This window comes from Pristis pectinata, chromosome 3, assembly GCF_009764475.1.
Source record: "Pristis pectinata isolate sPriPec2 chromosome 3, sPriPec2.1.pri, whole genome shotgun sequence".
NCBI classification, from domain to species: Eukaryota; Metazoa; Chordata; class Chondrichthyes; order Rhinopristiformes; family Pristidae; genus Pristis; species Pristis pectinata.
The window spans coordinates 109,118,097-109,134,946 of record NC_067407.1 but is presented as its reverse complement, the minus strand read 5'-3'; the positions used below and the strand labels follow the sequence as shown (position 1 = coordinate 109,134,946).

The 16,850-nt window shown below is 40.6% G+C and overlaps 1 protein-coding gene across 1 annotated transcript in view; it reads left to right on the top strand.

Annotated features, from left to right (window-relative positions):
- The window catches only part of ush2a (Usher syndrome 2A (autosomal recessive, mild)), a 630,034-nt gene that overhangs the window by 567,619 nt on the left and 45,565 nt on the right, over positions 1-16,850 (top strand).

Below are 16,850 nucleotides of genomic sequence, written 5' to 3'. Positions count from 1 at the left end.
AACAAATGGAGGTTCTATTATAGCATGGAAATGAGGTAATACAGAAAAGACAGGAAACAGTGCAAACAAAGAGTTCAAGCACCTTGGGATACCATTAGAGTATAGTAACATTGTGGTTGTTAATAGACTAGAATCCAGAGGACTGGACCATTGGTCTGGTAACATGAGTTCAATTTGCACTGTGGTAGCTGGAGAACATTAGTCAAATAATTAAATAATAAATCTGTGTTTGTAGCAGTGACCATTGAACAATCAGAATGAATGCTGGGAAAAAAAATCTGGTTCACTAATGTCCTTCAGGGAGGAAATTTGCCATCCCTGTCTGATGTGGCCAATACGTAACTGGTCAACTTTCAATTGATAAGATAAGATCTTTATTAGTCACATGTACATCAAAACACACAGTGAAATACATTTTTTGTGTAGTGATTTTGGGGGGTAGCCCGCAAGTGTCGCCATGCTTCTGGCGCCAACATAGCATGCCCATAACTTCCTAACCTGGACGTCTTTGGAATGTGGGAGGAAACCGGAGCACCCAGAGGAAACCCCCACAGACACGGGGAGTACGTAAAATGGCTTTTCAAGCCACTCAGTTCAAAGCAATTAGATAAGGTAAGATAGATAAGATATCTTTATTAGTCACATGTACATTGAAACACACAGTGAAGTACATCTCTTGCGTAGAGTTTTCTGGGGGCAGCCCGCAAGTGTTGCTACATAGCGTGCCCACAACTTCCTAACCTGTACATCTTTGGAATGTGGGAGGAAACTGGAGCACCCAGAGGAAACCCCCACAGACACGGGGAGTACGTACAAACTCCTTACAGACAGTGGCCGGAATTGAACCCAGGTCACTGGCGCTGTAAAGTGTTATGCTAACAGCTACACTACCGTGCCTGTTTTGGTCCAGCCACCAATGTATACAGTGCATGAACATAAAAATAAAACAACTCACAATACATTAAATGAAATCTCAACAAATTATAAATATTTAGGGTAACATGTTATTCAAAAAAAAATGTCTCTAATTCTTTTGCTTTAAAGATGTAAAGCAAAACAGCAGTTTAGGAAAGAAATACTGACATCTGCAATCCACCATACCAAACGTTTGTTACATTAGTACGCATTTTATGTCATTCTCTGTATAAGTTAGGAATGTAAACCTGGGAATTCCAGTTTGTATGCATTGTGGGAATAAGTGGTGCATTGCATTGTTGAAATTTTGATTGTTATCAAATACCATTTACTCCATATATGAAGGTTTTGCATTTTTCAATTATTAATAGTAGGTTTCCAAATGCACAGTATGCATAATGTCACGAACCAGCAACAAAAGAAACACACTGAGCATGATTCAGTGTTAAAAACTATTTTATTAATCACTACTTATGACCATACGTAAAATAAAAGTAAAAATATTAGTATGTTAGAATTCAAAAATGTTAAACCTTGAACGTTAACCCCAAAACTAAACTCATCGTGTGTGTGTGTGGCAAAGTCCCAAACTCCAAGTTCAGGAGTGGTTCTTAAAGTTCAGTTCCGCAAGCCATAAGGTGAAACATGAGTAAGGGCTTCTTCAACAACCACCGTTGTCAGAAGATAAGACGTAGATGTAGAAAAACAGAGAGAGAGTAAATACGAAATCCAAGTGTTCCACGATGGAACCCAAACGACACTCCAGTGTTTACTCGGTAGTGACTTCCTCACACCGAAAAGCATCCGAATCGTGGTCGTCCACACACAAATACCTGTTTCCTTCTACAGGTCAGCAACAAAGTGAACTCCACCGGATTACTTCCAACTTCCATACATGGATTTCAGTGGCAGACACAGTTATAGTTTCTCATCCATCGATAGAGAAAACTAGCAGGCTGGTGTCTCTCTCCCTTCTCTCCCTCTCTCCCCTTTCTTTTTCTTCAACGTCATTCCGTCCTTTATCTTCTATTGACGTAAGCACGCCACACACACACACACACACACACACACACACACACTCTATCTTAAAGGGACTTTCACCAAGTCCGTAACAATAACCATTGAGTATTCACACCAATTCCACATGTTACTGGTGGTTTAAAAAACTATAGCTGCTCTTTAATCATCAACATTCCAACCTGCAAGATAAATGAAGGGGATTGGGCTGCAGAATTTATAAGCAACGGAAGCTTTTACAGCTGCAGACCTCTAACTCGTACTCCAATTGACAGGAGAACTGGTCCTTAGAACAACGAAAAAATTGCTGTCCTTGGAAGAATCTGGCAGATATTGTGGTGAATGACATCCAAATACAGAAAAGGAGAACAGATTTGAAGAAACTGCTGAAGTACAGCTCCAAAACCACTGAAGTAAGGGTGCTTGACTGCTTCCTATGCCAAGCCCTCCCAAGTATTTTTTGGTCTCCACTCTTACCCTCACTCCATGACTACCAACTTCATTCTTTTCCCTGGCAACTTTCTAACATTAAGCCAGACACAGTTGTGGCATTTGATCCTAAGGTAAGCTTCCAACCACATAGCTACTGGTCTTATACCAGCTTATACAGCCTATAGGGTCCGAATTTCCCAGGTTGGTATCATATTACAGCTCTGACCTCAGGAAGTAGCCCTTGAGAATCATGCCAAAGTATAACCAGTACTCTGAGCAACTGAGGAGTATTGGTAAATTAGATGCATGCATGGCAATGATGACAGAGAGACATTAGGTCCAAATTGCAAAGCATTATTCTTCTTCACAAGGAAGTATTAAAAATTGACCATGAGACATCAGAATCCTTACTGCTAAGCGTATCATAACTCATGGATAACATAGAAAATCATACCAATATGTTACTTTTTCACTAGTTTAGCTTCAGAACAAATTTGCTACTACTTTAAAACTTGACAACTAATAATGCAAATGTGGAATAATTTTCACCCCAGCACAGAACAGCAGTGCAAGATTCATTCAGAATATTTTTGACAAATCTGGTGATCTCTGAAATTTTTATTCAAGGGAACACTGTACCATAAGAAGTAATGTTCTTATTGTAATATTTATTTAAGAACCTTTTTAAGAACCATGCTTGAGTTTATTTTGAATTTTGTTATCATCAGTGATCTGCTTAATATCAAAAGCAATTTTGTTCTCTCTGCATATAACAGTGCCTTTTACAAAATAGATCTTCACTTTTAAAAACAGAAGGTAACAGAGTTGAATACCAGATGACTAAGTAAATAGTTCTGTTAAGAAATGATGCTGACCTGCCCTCACATTCTGCAAAGGTTGCAAAATGGCTTTAGTTTTAGGAACATTTAGCTCTTCACAGTGGTAATCACCTTCAGCATATGGTGGAACGAATGCTGAGAATCTTCAAGGAGATATGAAATATAATGTGGAAAAATGTGAGGATGTCCACTCAGCATATATGGGGTATTGTTTTAATGTTGAGAGATTGAAGGATGTTGGTGTTCAGAGGGATCTAGGTATCCTTGTATACAAATCATTGAAAGTTAATGCGCAGGTACAATAAGCAATTTGGATGGTAAATTTGCATATAGACTTACTTTATTACATGTTGTGATTTGAGTACAACAGTAAAGGCAACTCACTGCAATTACTTAGGGCCCTGGTGAGACACCAGCCAGGATACTGTGTACAAATCTGGACTCCCTACTATGGAAGGATATGTTTGCAATGCAAGGATTGCTATGAAGATTCACCAGACTAAATTTGGAAAAAGACTAGCTGTAAGTCACGTCATTCTTTAAATTAATCCTGATGGGAAAAGGATTGTGGGAGGGTAGGGTTGGGTAGAGATTGGAGAGGGAGACTGGAGGCACAGCTGAGGAAAGGGGATCCCAGAGGAGGAATGGTTGCTGGGGAGGTTGGGAAAGGATTGCACTTAGTGGGCCTGAATAGGTGATTGGGGATGAGAGTGCCAGAGTCATAGGACTTCATCGTGGGCCTTGAGGGGGAGGGGCGGTTTGGTGGGGAGAAAGACTGGAGAACATATTGTGGAGGGCCTGAACCGAAGATCAGAGAAAGGACCTAAGTCATAAGATGCAGAGATATCCGAGGGATCGAGAGGCCATCAACATGGAAAATGTGTGGTGGGTGATCATTTGGGATGAAAAGTCAATGCAGGAGCTCATGATGAGGAGAATCAACCCCTCCAATTCTCTCACGGCCCAGGAATGGGTGGGCTCTTTATCTCACGCAAGAGCATGTTCCCTTGTCAAGGCCCACACAGGAGTTGGAGTAATAGAGTAATACAGCATGGAAATGCACTGTTCGGGATGGTATTTCATGCAAGCGTTGTGAGCCAATTAGTACTACAGCACGTGCCCAGAGGCCGGCAAGAATCTGCTCACGGAAGACCAAGTTTGTATTTGCACAAGTGTGCTACTTATGCACAAAATAACTGATCACATTAAGCATGCAAGATTCAAGTAAAATTCTCATGCACTCTGTTGTAAAAAGACTTAGCTTGAAAAGAAAGCAAACCAAATTCGTGTTTAAAATGTCAAAGATCTGAGTTAAGTGGAAAACACTATGATGCTGGAGGAACTCAGCAAGATCTGCGTTAGGAAGATAGCTACGTTTTGTGACTACTTTTATAAAATGTGCCTTCACAGCTAACTCTGTTGTAATAATAAGGCAAATTCACTTTCGGTTTCAATATTCAATATTTTCTTTTCACAGAACCAGAAGTTGAAAAACATTTTTATTTTGATCTTTGTAAACCTAGGTACTTTAAGCCTGCCCCAGCCCTCAATACTTTAACTCTGGGTGAGTATCAGGTTCATCATTTTCTGTACGCTTAATAACAGAGGAAAATGGCAGACCATGAGCATAAAAGAATTTTCATTTGCAAATTACTTTAAATTACATTATTCTTTTTGAACATCAGTAGCAAGTATCTCCACAAGGGGAAGAATTTATGCCAAGGTTGTAGATAAGCTAATATAATTTTGCTGATTATTTCTTCTTATTTATGAGGCATAATTTATGAGGCTTCAACATCAAAATAAAATGAGTGATGAATACCTATAGCTGAAGTAATAAATCAGGCACAGTGAAAGCAGGGATGATTTTGATCGAATCTATTGAATTAGTTGCTGCCCTCAGCCGTTATTGGTATCGGAAAGACCTTTTAAAGTCTGCCAGACTGTCTCATGGGAATGTGATAATCATCCTATTACAAACCCATAGGAAACAAATTATGAATATACTGTCTGTCAGAGTTATGACTGCTGATTGCTCTTGTTATTAAATGAGTTTGATGTTAAGACAAATTCTGATTTGGTTGTAACAATAAATATCTTTATTTTCCAATAAAATATGTTTGCTTTTAATGCTGCGGTTTTAAAAACTAACGCTGTAAGTTAATAGACATTTGTTTTTGGTCACATAGCTAAACAGGCACTGTAGTATAAGGCAGCTGTTTATGTAGTTTATGAGCTTAAACTGCATTAACATTTAATCCTTGTTTTTTGTGGCTCCCTTTGAGAAGCAGCTATTATTGTTCATCAACCGTTACTGTTCAGAAAGGACCAGGAAGTGAGCAGGGTGGCACCAGGAACTGATGCCCAAGAGTGGGAAGAAGGGTTTCACTCTCTCTTTTACCTGTACTACAGGCACTTCAGCACTCCAGGGGTAAATTCTACTGCTCTGCTGACTGCATCTCACCAGTAAAGAAGATTGATTCCTTGAAACCTTCACAAGAGTCTATCTGTCCACCATTTTTCCCACTCTTTGACCATCATTGACCCTTGACCTGGGCTTGCAGGTACTGGACCCTCTCTGCACTAAACACTGGTCCCAAAGCCAATGCCTTGATTCTATCTTTCTCTCCCTCTCTTTCTCTCCTTTCCTGACTGGAGGCTTGGAACAGAGACAATCAGTGTGTGAGAGTATGAACAGGGTGGCCTCAGCACTGATGACCTGGTTTATAATATTGCTGTAGAGGCCTAATATTGCAGATGTTTAACATTTCCACAAACAATGCAATTTAGGCGGGGCCTTAAGTCTATGTAAAGAATACTTCATGCATTCAGTTCTCAAATGATTTCCATAATTTGAGTTCATTTCACAAACTAACAACTTTACCTGCATTCAGAAATGAAAGTAAAATGCATGGAAGGAAAATGCAGTCTTCAGCAACCAAATTATAGCAACTATTGCAGCACAATACAGATTCTCCCCAGGCTACGGCTGGGTTCCATTCCGATGAACTGTTTGTAGCTCAGACAGTTCTCAAGTTGGAATGGCAGTCACAAACCAAGTTCCCAGGTGCAGAAGACGCCTGCAGCCTCACAGCAGCCAGCAAATTCATCCTGCCAGTCTCCCAAATGCTTGTTTGCATGTACGGGCTGTACATATGTCAGGCATTCTTTAATGGGAATTCTACTGTGTTTAGACTTATCACACAAATGCAAATTTCAACAATTTTCATTGTTTCATCTCTGGCAGCAAGAAAATCTGTCTGCTTTGTCCAGATTAAGAAACAAACCAATCAGCAAATTAAGGTTGCTTGAAGGTAAATTAATCCAATGATATTGTTATTAAGAATAAAACATTAAGGGCTTTTAGATATGACTTATCTTAGAGTATAAACATAATTTGTATTGTAAGTGGCCTCACTAAGTTAAAGATAATAACTGTAAAGCAAATTAATTAAGTGATGGATATATTCAAAATATATCTTACCCAACTAGCAAATTATTACTATATTGTTAATTAGTATTTTCCTCTTTGGTGAATTGTTTTCACTGTGATCAAGTATGCCAAGTACTGAGTAGTCTTTTTTTTCCACTTCTGTCACCAAATATTTAAATTATGTATTTTTATCAACAAGGAATGCTTTCAGATGTGTATAATGCGAGGCTATGTGCCAGCATGCCACAGAACTGTTTTGCTCATCTATTAAGAATGAGTGGTGTTACTGGTACAGAAGGTTTAGGCAGAAGCAAATCAATCTGAATCATAATAGTGATAATCGTTGTGCACATTCGTTAGCTGACATCCACATCATAGTGGCCTTGTAAATGCCCACAAGAAGATCCTGGAGAGTGTGGATCACTTCTCATATCTCTGGAGTGAACTCTCACTAAAGGCAGACATTGATGATAAAATTCGCCATCACCTTCAGTGTGCCAGTTTGAAGCTGTTAGCTGTTTGAAGGAAAGAGTGAAGATTAAGGCTTCAAACCTGGCACACATCTCATGATTCTCTGGGCAGCAGTGATCTCTGACACGTGCCCTTCTGAGACATGGACTGCCTACAGCAGGTGTCAGCAGTGCTGTCTCTGTTAAATACTTCAAATACAGTGACAGAATAAACAAGCTAATGTCAGTGTCCTTCCCATATCCAACAGTGAACTCCTGAAACTGGCTGAGGGAACCAAATGTCGTACTTCCCATTTGGCTGATGGTGCAAAACTTGATGGAACTGTGAGTATGGAGGAAGATGTAAAGAGGCTTCAGGGAGATACAGACAAGCTAAGTGAGTGGGCAAGAACACAGCAAATGGCATGGAATGTGGAAAGATGTGAGGTCATCCGCTGTTGGAAAAGTAGAGTATTTTTAAATAGGGAGCAGTTGGGGAGATGTTGTTGTTGAGAGGGACAGCAATTTCCTTGTACACAAGTCACGGTAAGCCATGAAAATGCAGAAAGCAATTTGGAAGGCAAATGGTATATTGACCTTTATCATGTGAATGTGTATAAAGGAGTACCAATGTCTTGCTACAATTTTATACAGCTTTGTTGAGACAACACCTGGAGTATTGTGTGTAACGTTTTGGTCTCCTTACCTGAAGAAGGATCAATTTGCCATAGAGGGAGTGCAGCAAAGATTCATGATACATGGACCCTGAAATGGTGAGTTTCCCATGTGAGGAGAGATTCAGAAAACTGGTCCTGAGTTTTCCAGAGTTTAGAAGAATGAGAAGTGCTCTCACTGAACTTGCAATGAGAATTTGGAGATATTTATCTGGGGGAATCACTCACATGTCTAAAATTAATTCTTTACAGAATCAGAAAGTTTATTAAGCAGTAATTATGACTTAGTATGCCTGAATAACTCACACCACATGCAACAAAGTGCAACAATTTTCTGGATATCTCATTCAAAAATATCAGTATTTGAAACTGTTATCCCTTCAACACGGAAGAGGAGATTGCAAAACATCACAGCTCCTGAAAAACTGATGAATCATTGATAGCAACTTTGAGATTTCTGCAATAAACTATACATCCTTGGAAATCCCAAAGTTTCTCTCAGTTTCACATTGTAATGTTAGCAAATACCAACAGTTTTGCTGATATTACAACTGCATTTTCCAGACCAATGCCTTTATGCAGTGAATTATGGAAGCACAGGTGCCCAGAAATTCACTCCCACTGGTGCTAAATGTGCTAAATGGTACTATGAACCTCCACCATTAAGGTCGATCGGATGAAATTCAGAGGCAAAGTACAATGTGCTTGACGGGATGAATTTGAATGCAGTGGTATTGCTGGGAAAAGCTTTCAGCACCTTTTACGATGTAAGTGAATAAATAATTGATGCAAAGGAAGATGGAGAATAATAGGATGAGAGGGCAGCTTTAAACTTCAGTGTAAGTAACCAACCTTTTTCTATGCTATAAGCATCTATATTCTATTGGTAGTAATGAAGCAAATATTCTACATTTATTTAAGGTTAAATCATGTCATGTGTGTGTGAGATTTCTTTACTGAATGGTTGAACTATTGATCTGTGAAATATCAGAAATCAATCTGCCAAGTACTTCAGGATCAGGCTTTGGCATAAATAGCCAATATATCAAAACCTTGTTTTCTGGAGGCATTAGTAGCCAATTGCATTGAACTACCATTGACTAAAAGCTACTATGTATCAACGGTAATGGACTAAAGTTTGCAACAAATGCCAGTGCTGGGATTACTGTGTATATCTGCAAAAGTAGATAGATATTTATTTATTAGTCACATATACATTGAAACACACAGCGAAACTGTGACTAGCGTGACTGAGAATGTGCTGGGGACAGCCCAGAAGTGTCGCCACTCCTCCAGCGCCAACGTAGCATGCCCACAGCTCTTAACCTGTACGTCTTTGGAATGTAGGAGGAAACTGGAGCACCTGGAGGAAACCCACGTAGACATGGGGAGAACATACAATCTCCTTGACAGCGGCGGGAATCAAACCTGCTGGCAGCCACTCACCACTGTCTTCCTGACTGACACATCAGCAGAATATGTGTTTTCTACATTTTCCCGGCTCATACACTGAAGAATCTTCTCAAAGAACCTGGACCAGATTAGACCTGGCAAAGGGTATGACCCTCTATTGATCTCAATAGACAAAAGCGTCGTGAAGGATTAAGGTGATAATTTTTTTGGACTTTTTTTAATTGTGTAAGTGTTTTTACATTTTTTTTATTTCTAATAATCTTTCCAAAGCTGGATTAACTTTCAACATTTCTATAACACCACAGGGGAGTAGAGAACGAAAGACACATTTAAAGTAGCAAATCATGCCTCTCACTGTCTCTGTCTGTCTGTCTGTCTGTCTCTCTCTCTCTCTCACTCTCACTCACTATTCCAACGGTTTATGCATTCACAGAGCCTTGATTTTACAGAATTTTGATCAGTCCCTAGAACTGTGGGCCACAAACTGTCATTGCTGTACAGACACCCAGTCCCAAAAATGTAACTACATTCAGTCACTCTTCCTGCAGGTATTGATACAGATGACACACCTACCACTACAGCAAATTGTAGGTCAAAATAATTTCTCAAACAATCAGTTCACCAAAATTGACAAAAAAACAGAATCCCAACACTGAATGAATGCAAAAGAACATTTCTTCCAATGCCAAGAATTTGAGCAGAATCAGTTTCCGTCACAACCCCATTGCAACCAAGTTGCCTCCTTTAATTCTGATCACAAGATCACAAGACAAAGGAGCAGAAGTAGGCCATCTGGCCCATCGAGTCTGCTCCGATACCTCACCATCAGCTAAACTATTCCCATCTAGTTCCAAATCCCGGACTTTTCCCCATATCCCTTGATACCTTGACTAATTAGATACCTATCAATCTCCTCTTTAAACACCCCCAATGATCGGGCCTCCACAGCTGTATGTGACAACAAATTCCATAAATCCACAACCCTCTGGCTAAAGAAATTTCTTCTCATTTCTGTTCTAAATGGGTACCCTCTAATTCTAAGACTGTGCCCTCTAGTCCTGGACTCACCCACCAAGGAAGACAACTTAGTCACATCTACTCTGTCCAGTCCTTTCAACATTCTAAATGTTTCTATGAGGTCCCCTCTCATTCTTCTTTACTCCAATGAGTACAGTCCAAGAGCCAATGATTGCTCATCGTATGTAAGCCCTTTCATTCCGGGAATCATCCTCGTAAATCTTCTCTGAACCCTCTCCAACATCAGTACATCCTTCCTAAGATAAGGGGCCCAAAATTGCACACAGTATTCCAAATGACGTCTCACCAGTGCCCCATAGAGCCTCATCAACACTTCCCTACTTTTATATGTTACACCTCTCGAAATGAATGCCAACACAGCATTTGCTTTTCTTACCGCCGATCCAACCTGGTGGTTAACCTTTAGGGTATCCTGCATGAGGACCCCCAAGTCCCTTTGCACTTCTGTACTTTGAATTTTCTCCCCATCTAGATAATAATCTGCCTGTTTATTTCTTCTTCCAAAGTGTACAACTCCACATTTCTCAACATTGAATCTCACCTGCCATTTTTTTTGCCCATGCTCCTAAACTGTCTAAGTCTCTCTGCAACCTTCCTGTTTCTTCAATACTCCCTAGTCCTCCACCTATCTTGGTGTCATCTGCAAACTTAGCCACAAAACCATTTACTCTGTAATCTAAGTCATCGATATGCAGTGTAAAAAGTACACTGACCTTGCAGAACACCACTGATAACCGGAAGCCAACAAGAACAGGATCCCTTTATTCCCACCCTTTGCTTTCTGCCTATCAGCCAATGCTCCACCCATTCTAATATCCTTCCTGTAATTCCATGGGCTCTCATCTTGTTAAGCAGCCTCTTGTGTGGCACCTTGTCGAAGGCCTTTTGAAAATCCAAATACACAACTTCCACAGCCTCTCCCTTATCCACCCTACTTGAGATTTCCTCAAAAAAACTCCAATAGGTTGGTCAGGCAGGATCTTCCCTTCATGAAACCATGCTGGCTTGGACGTATCTTGTCATACACCCCTAGGTATTCCATAACGTCGTCCTTGAGGATCGACTCCAATAACTTTCCAACCACCGATGTCAGACTAATAGGCCTGTAATTTCCCTTGTGCTGCCTCCCACCTTTCTTAAACAGCAGAACTACATTTGCGACCTTCCAGTCCTCCGGAACCATGCCAGAGTCTATTGATGCCTGGAAAATTATCACCAATGCCTTCACAATCTCTAAAGCCACCTCCTTCACAACCCGAGGGTGCACTTCATCTGGTTCGGGAGACTTATCTGTTCTTAGTCCATTTAGCTTCCCAAGCACCTTCTCTCTAGTAATCTTGACTGAACTCAGTTCTATCCCCTGAGACCCCTGACTATCAGGTATATTGCTGATGTCTTCCACAGTGAAGACTGATGCAAAATACTCATTTAGTTCCTCTGCCATCTCTTTGTTATCCATTATAATCTCTCCCACACCATTTTCAATTGGTCCTATATCTACCCGTGTCTCTCTTTTACTCTTCCTATATTTAAAAAAACTCTTAGTATCCTTTAGTATATTATCTGCCAACTTCCTTTCATAATTCATCTTTTCTTTCCTAATGACCTTCTTAGTTTCTTTCTGTAAGTTTTTAAAAGTTTCTCAGTCTTCTGTTTTCCCACTAATTTTTGCTTCCTTGTATGCCCTCCCTTTTGCTTTTATTTTAGCTTTAACCTCTCTTGTTAATCACATTTGTGCCATTTTTCTATTCATAACCTTTTTTCTTGGAATATATCTGTCCTGCACTTTCCTTATTTCTTGTCGAAATTTCATCCATTTCTGCTCTGCCGTCCCTCCAACTAGCTTACACTTCCAATCAATTTGGGCCAGTTCCTCTCTCATGCCACTGTAATTTCCTTTGTTCCACTGAAATATTGATACACCTGATATTTGCTTCTCCTTTTCAAATTTGAAACTGAACTCAGTCATATTATGATCACTACTTCCTAATAGTTCCTTTACCTTTCGTTTTCTAATCACCTCAGGTTCATTACACAGCACCCAATCCAAAACAGCCAATCCCCTGGTGGGCTCATCAACAAGCTGCTCCAAAAAGCTATCCCATAGACATTCCACAAACTCTCTCTCCTGAGATCCACTACCTTCCTGGCTTTCTCAATCCACCTTCATGTTAAAATCCCCCATAATTATCTTGACGTTGTCTCTCTGACACGCTTTTTCTATTTCCAACTGTAACTTTTAGTCCACATCCCAGTTGCTGTTAGGGGGCCTATATATGACTGCTATTAGAGTCCTTTTACCCTTGCCATTTCTTAACTCAACCCATAAGGATCCTACTTCTTCTGACCCTATGTCCCTTCTTTCTAATGATTTTATATCATTGCTAACCATCAGGGCCACCCTCCCTCCCTACCCGCCTATCTTTCCTATGCACTGTGTACCCCTGGACATTCGGTTCCCAATCACATCCGTCATTAAGCCATGACTTGGTGATTGCCACAATGTCATATTTTTTAATCTGTAGCTGTACTACCAGGTCATCCACTTTATTTCTAATGCTATGTGCATTTAAGTACAGTACATTCAGACCAGTATCTGCTACCGATTTCACTGTATTTCTATTTCTCAGCAAATTATCCTGTCTTTTCACCTGCCTATCCCTCTTACCATCTTTGCTGCACACTATCTTGGACTTATTTCTATATACCTCTTCCTCTATCCTAATATCCTGGTTTCCTTCCCCCTGCCAAATTAGTTTAAACCCTCCCTAACAGCTATATTAAACATTCCCGCCAGGATATTGGTCCCCTTTGAGTTCAGGTGTAACCAATCGTTTCTGAATAGGTCATACCTCCCTCAAAATAGGTCCCAATGATCCAAGAATTTGAAGCCCTGCCTCCTGCACCAATTACTCAGTCACATATTCACCTGCCTGATTCTGCTATTCTTACCTTAATTAGCACCTGGCACAGGCAGTAATCCTGAGATTACTACCCTGGAGGTCCTGCTTCTCAACATTCTTCCTAACTCCCTGTAATCTTCTTTCAGGACCTCCTCTCTTTTTCTATCTATGTCATTGGTACCAACACATACCAAGATTTCTGGCTGCTCGCCCTCTCCCCTCAGAATACTCTGGACCCGATCTGAGACATCCCGTGTCCTGGCACCAGGGAGGCAACACACCATCTGGGTATCCTTGTCGGGCTCGCAGAATCTCCTGTCTGTTCCCATCACTATGGAATCCCCAATAACTACTGCATTCCTCCTTGCTCTCTGGACCACGGCACCAGGCATGGTGCCAAAGTCCCGTTTGCCATGGTCTTCCTCTGTCAGGTCATCCTCTCCAACAGTATCTAAAATGATATACTGATTTTTGAGGGGGATTGCCACAGAGGTACTCTCTACAAATTCTTTATAGCTTCTGTCTATCTCCTCCTCACTCTCCCTAATTAACCAAAGGTCATCGAGCTTCAGCTCCAGATTCCTAACATGGTCCCTGGGGAGCCGCATCTCAATGCACTTTGTGCAGATGTAGTCCTTGGGGAAGCTGGTAGTCTCCCAGGGTCCCCACATCTGGCACTCCAAGCATAACACTAATCCTAGATACATACTGCTTATGTTACTGTCTAATGTTATGAAATAAATAAACTAGTAACTTAGCCCCTCTCTATAAATCTCACCTCTTACCTGTTCTCACCAAAGCCTGTTGAGCCAAAGCCTTACCACTCTGACTCAGACCACTCCAATGATGACCGCTCCCCGACAACCGCTCCACTAGACAATGCCTCTCTTATATAGGGAAGGTAGGTCGCTCCACCAATCAGGCCGCTTGCTCACTCTCCGATGCTCTGTACACCGAGTGCACTAGGCCGCACTCTCAACGCTCACTCTTTCAAGTCTTGAACTCGAAGCACCCGCCTCCGCTCTCGCTCTCACCAATCACACGAAGGTAGGTCGCTCCACCAGTCAGGCCGCTTGCTCACTCTCCGATACTCCATACACCGAGTGGGAGGGGGTAAATGTTGTAACCTACCTCTTCCCACACCTAACTTCCCATCCCTCCTTTCTATTGATCATGTCGATGTCAATATGCAGACCACTCAAAAATGTTTCCTTTGTTAATGCCTCAGGTGAATTCCATAGAGTCATACTGCACGGAAACGGGCCTCTTCAGGTGACAATGTCCATGCTAACCTTTCTCCCCACCTACATTAATTAGGTTTGCCCACACTAGGTCCATATCCTTCTCTGCCTTGCCTATTCAAGTGCCTGTCTAAATGCCTCTTAAATGTAATGATTGCTTCAGATTCCACCACCTCATCTGGCAGTGTGTTCCAGATATCAACCACTCTCTGTGTGTTAAAAAAATATTCCACTCAGATCCCCTTTAAAACTTCTTTCTCTCCCTTAAACCTATTTCCCCTTGCTTCTTGCCCTCACCCCACAGCCTCCTTTGCTCCAGGGAAAACAAGCCCTACCTATCCTATCTCTCCCCATAACTGAAGTCCTCCAATTCAGGACATCCTGGTGAATCTCCTCTGCACTTTCCCAGTGCAACCACATCCTTCAACACCCAATTTTCTCAAGCCAAGTTGCTATGATTGACATTACAATGATTTTTCATTCATTTAGTCTAGAAATTAGATTGCACTAAACCAATTTTGCAGGTGGAAGTCAGGCATCAGCAGAAGTATTCTCAGTGTTCTTTTGTGCAGGATATTGAATCTTGAATAATCTTCAAGATTCATGCCTGAAATAACCATGAACTACCTTTTCAGTCAAAAAGATCTGGTCATATCTTTCTGAGACCCTCTTTGAACAATTCAATGATAATCAATCACAGCTAATGCTGTGAATAATGTGGGAGATTTCTTCAAGGACCTGGCAGGCAAACCAACAGCCCTTAAAGGAATACCTTGAAGTTTCAACAAGCCTGGACTTATTGGTTTCAAATGCCCTGGTTCTGTACCATAAATATTTTATAACATATTTATCTTTATAATGGGATTGCAAGACTAGGAATGTGTCTCTCAGCTCTATGTTATTTCTATGGATTGTAGTCACTCACTACTCAGTCTGTTCCTGATTGCACACCCCTGACCTCGGCCTGACTCTACTGTCTTGCAGGTCCAATGAGCTACCTCTAGGGCTGCAACAGCTGCCTGTGCTCAGAAGAGTGATATTGGGACAATTTGTTGTGGTCCTGACATCAGCCTTGTTCAGTGTGTGTATTGGTGTGTTGCAAATGCTGCACCGTGAATATATCCCAGCTCAGGCATGACTCTAATTTCCAGGTTCCAATATTTACTACAAACTTTGTCTTTGAGACGTGTCTTTGTTTTCACCATTAAGAAGAGGTGATCAATTCCGGAGGAGATCAGCCACCTTCCTAAGAGATGTACATTCATTTGAATCAAAAACTCTTCTAAAGGTTTTTATTGGACTCTTCCAGACCTTCCTTCTAACCCTTGATGCTTCTCACATTTGAGCTTGATGGATCTAGCTCATCAAATACCTGTATAAAGGAATTGGCACAGAGTTTGTGGCTGCCCAATTTACCTTAAATTATTTTACATTTATATTGTAGCTAGTTATTACTTTCAGTTTAATAATAATAATGTTTTCAGAGTTTAAAATCTATATTGTATACACTGAAGTGCCTGATGAATAATGAAGGCCTGGCAGAGTCACAAATAAAATACATTTTCCAATTTCATTAACATCCACAGAAAGTATACATGCTTTGCTCATTCATTCGTAAGTGCAAGCCCGTAGTTTGAACACAAAGAGGTCAGTGTTGCTTTAGATGTGAAGGAGAGAAATGACTGCCTAGTGCCATGGTATGCTCATCTGAAGATGAGATAAGATTGCTGTGTCAAGATAAAGCTAAGCATCAGCATCAGTTTTCACCAACATTCACACAACTCTATGTACAGATGTAATTACAGCTCACAGTGAAAACACTTCATTTTCTGGTAGACACTTCAATTTCTCTTCAATTCTCTAGCAGCTCTGTAGATCCAATCAGACTGATTTCAAAAAGGTATTATAAAAACAAAGGCAATATGCGACATTCAATTTTACTGATTTTAGTCCCATAACAAAATGCAAAATAATGTAATAATTATGTAGTCTTTTGATTAACTGGTGACAGTTATGATTTTGTAATTAGCTTAATTGTGCTGTGCTTTATCTGAACTGACCAAAGTCCAGAAATTACTGTTTGTGGTATTGGGCTGAATTTTGCTGGCTCGGGCCCATTGCCCATACTTCCCTATATTTTTACGTACTGGGCCTGGTTGTGATGGACCTCTTCTGGTGCTCAAGTTGTCCCGGGCTCAAGCAATGGCGCCTACGTAGCTGCAAGGTCTCTGGAAAGTTGTGATAGCCCCAAAATGTCCTTGAAAATGTTGATACCTGGCAACATTCCCCAATTTCTCCTTGCTGTAAAGGGTTGTTCATTTTCTTTGGCTGTATCTGACAATCATAAATATTTAAATGCTGATAACAATGAAGTAAATAATACATTAAAAATAAATTGCTCAAAATAGAAAATATATGATAATCTAAAAGAAAACTAAAACGCTCATTTATAATTAAAAACAAATTAATCCAGGATAATTTTTGCACAACAATCCC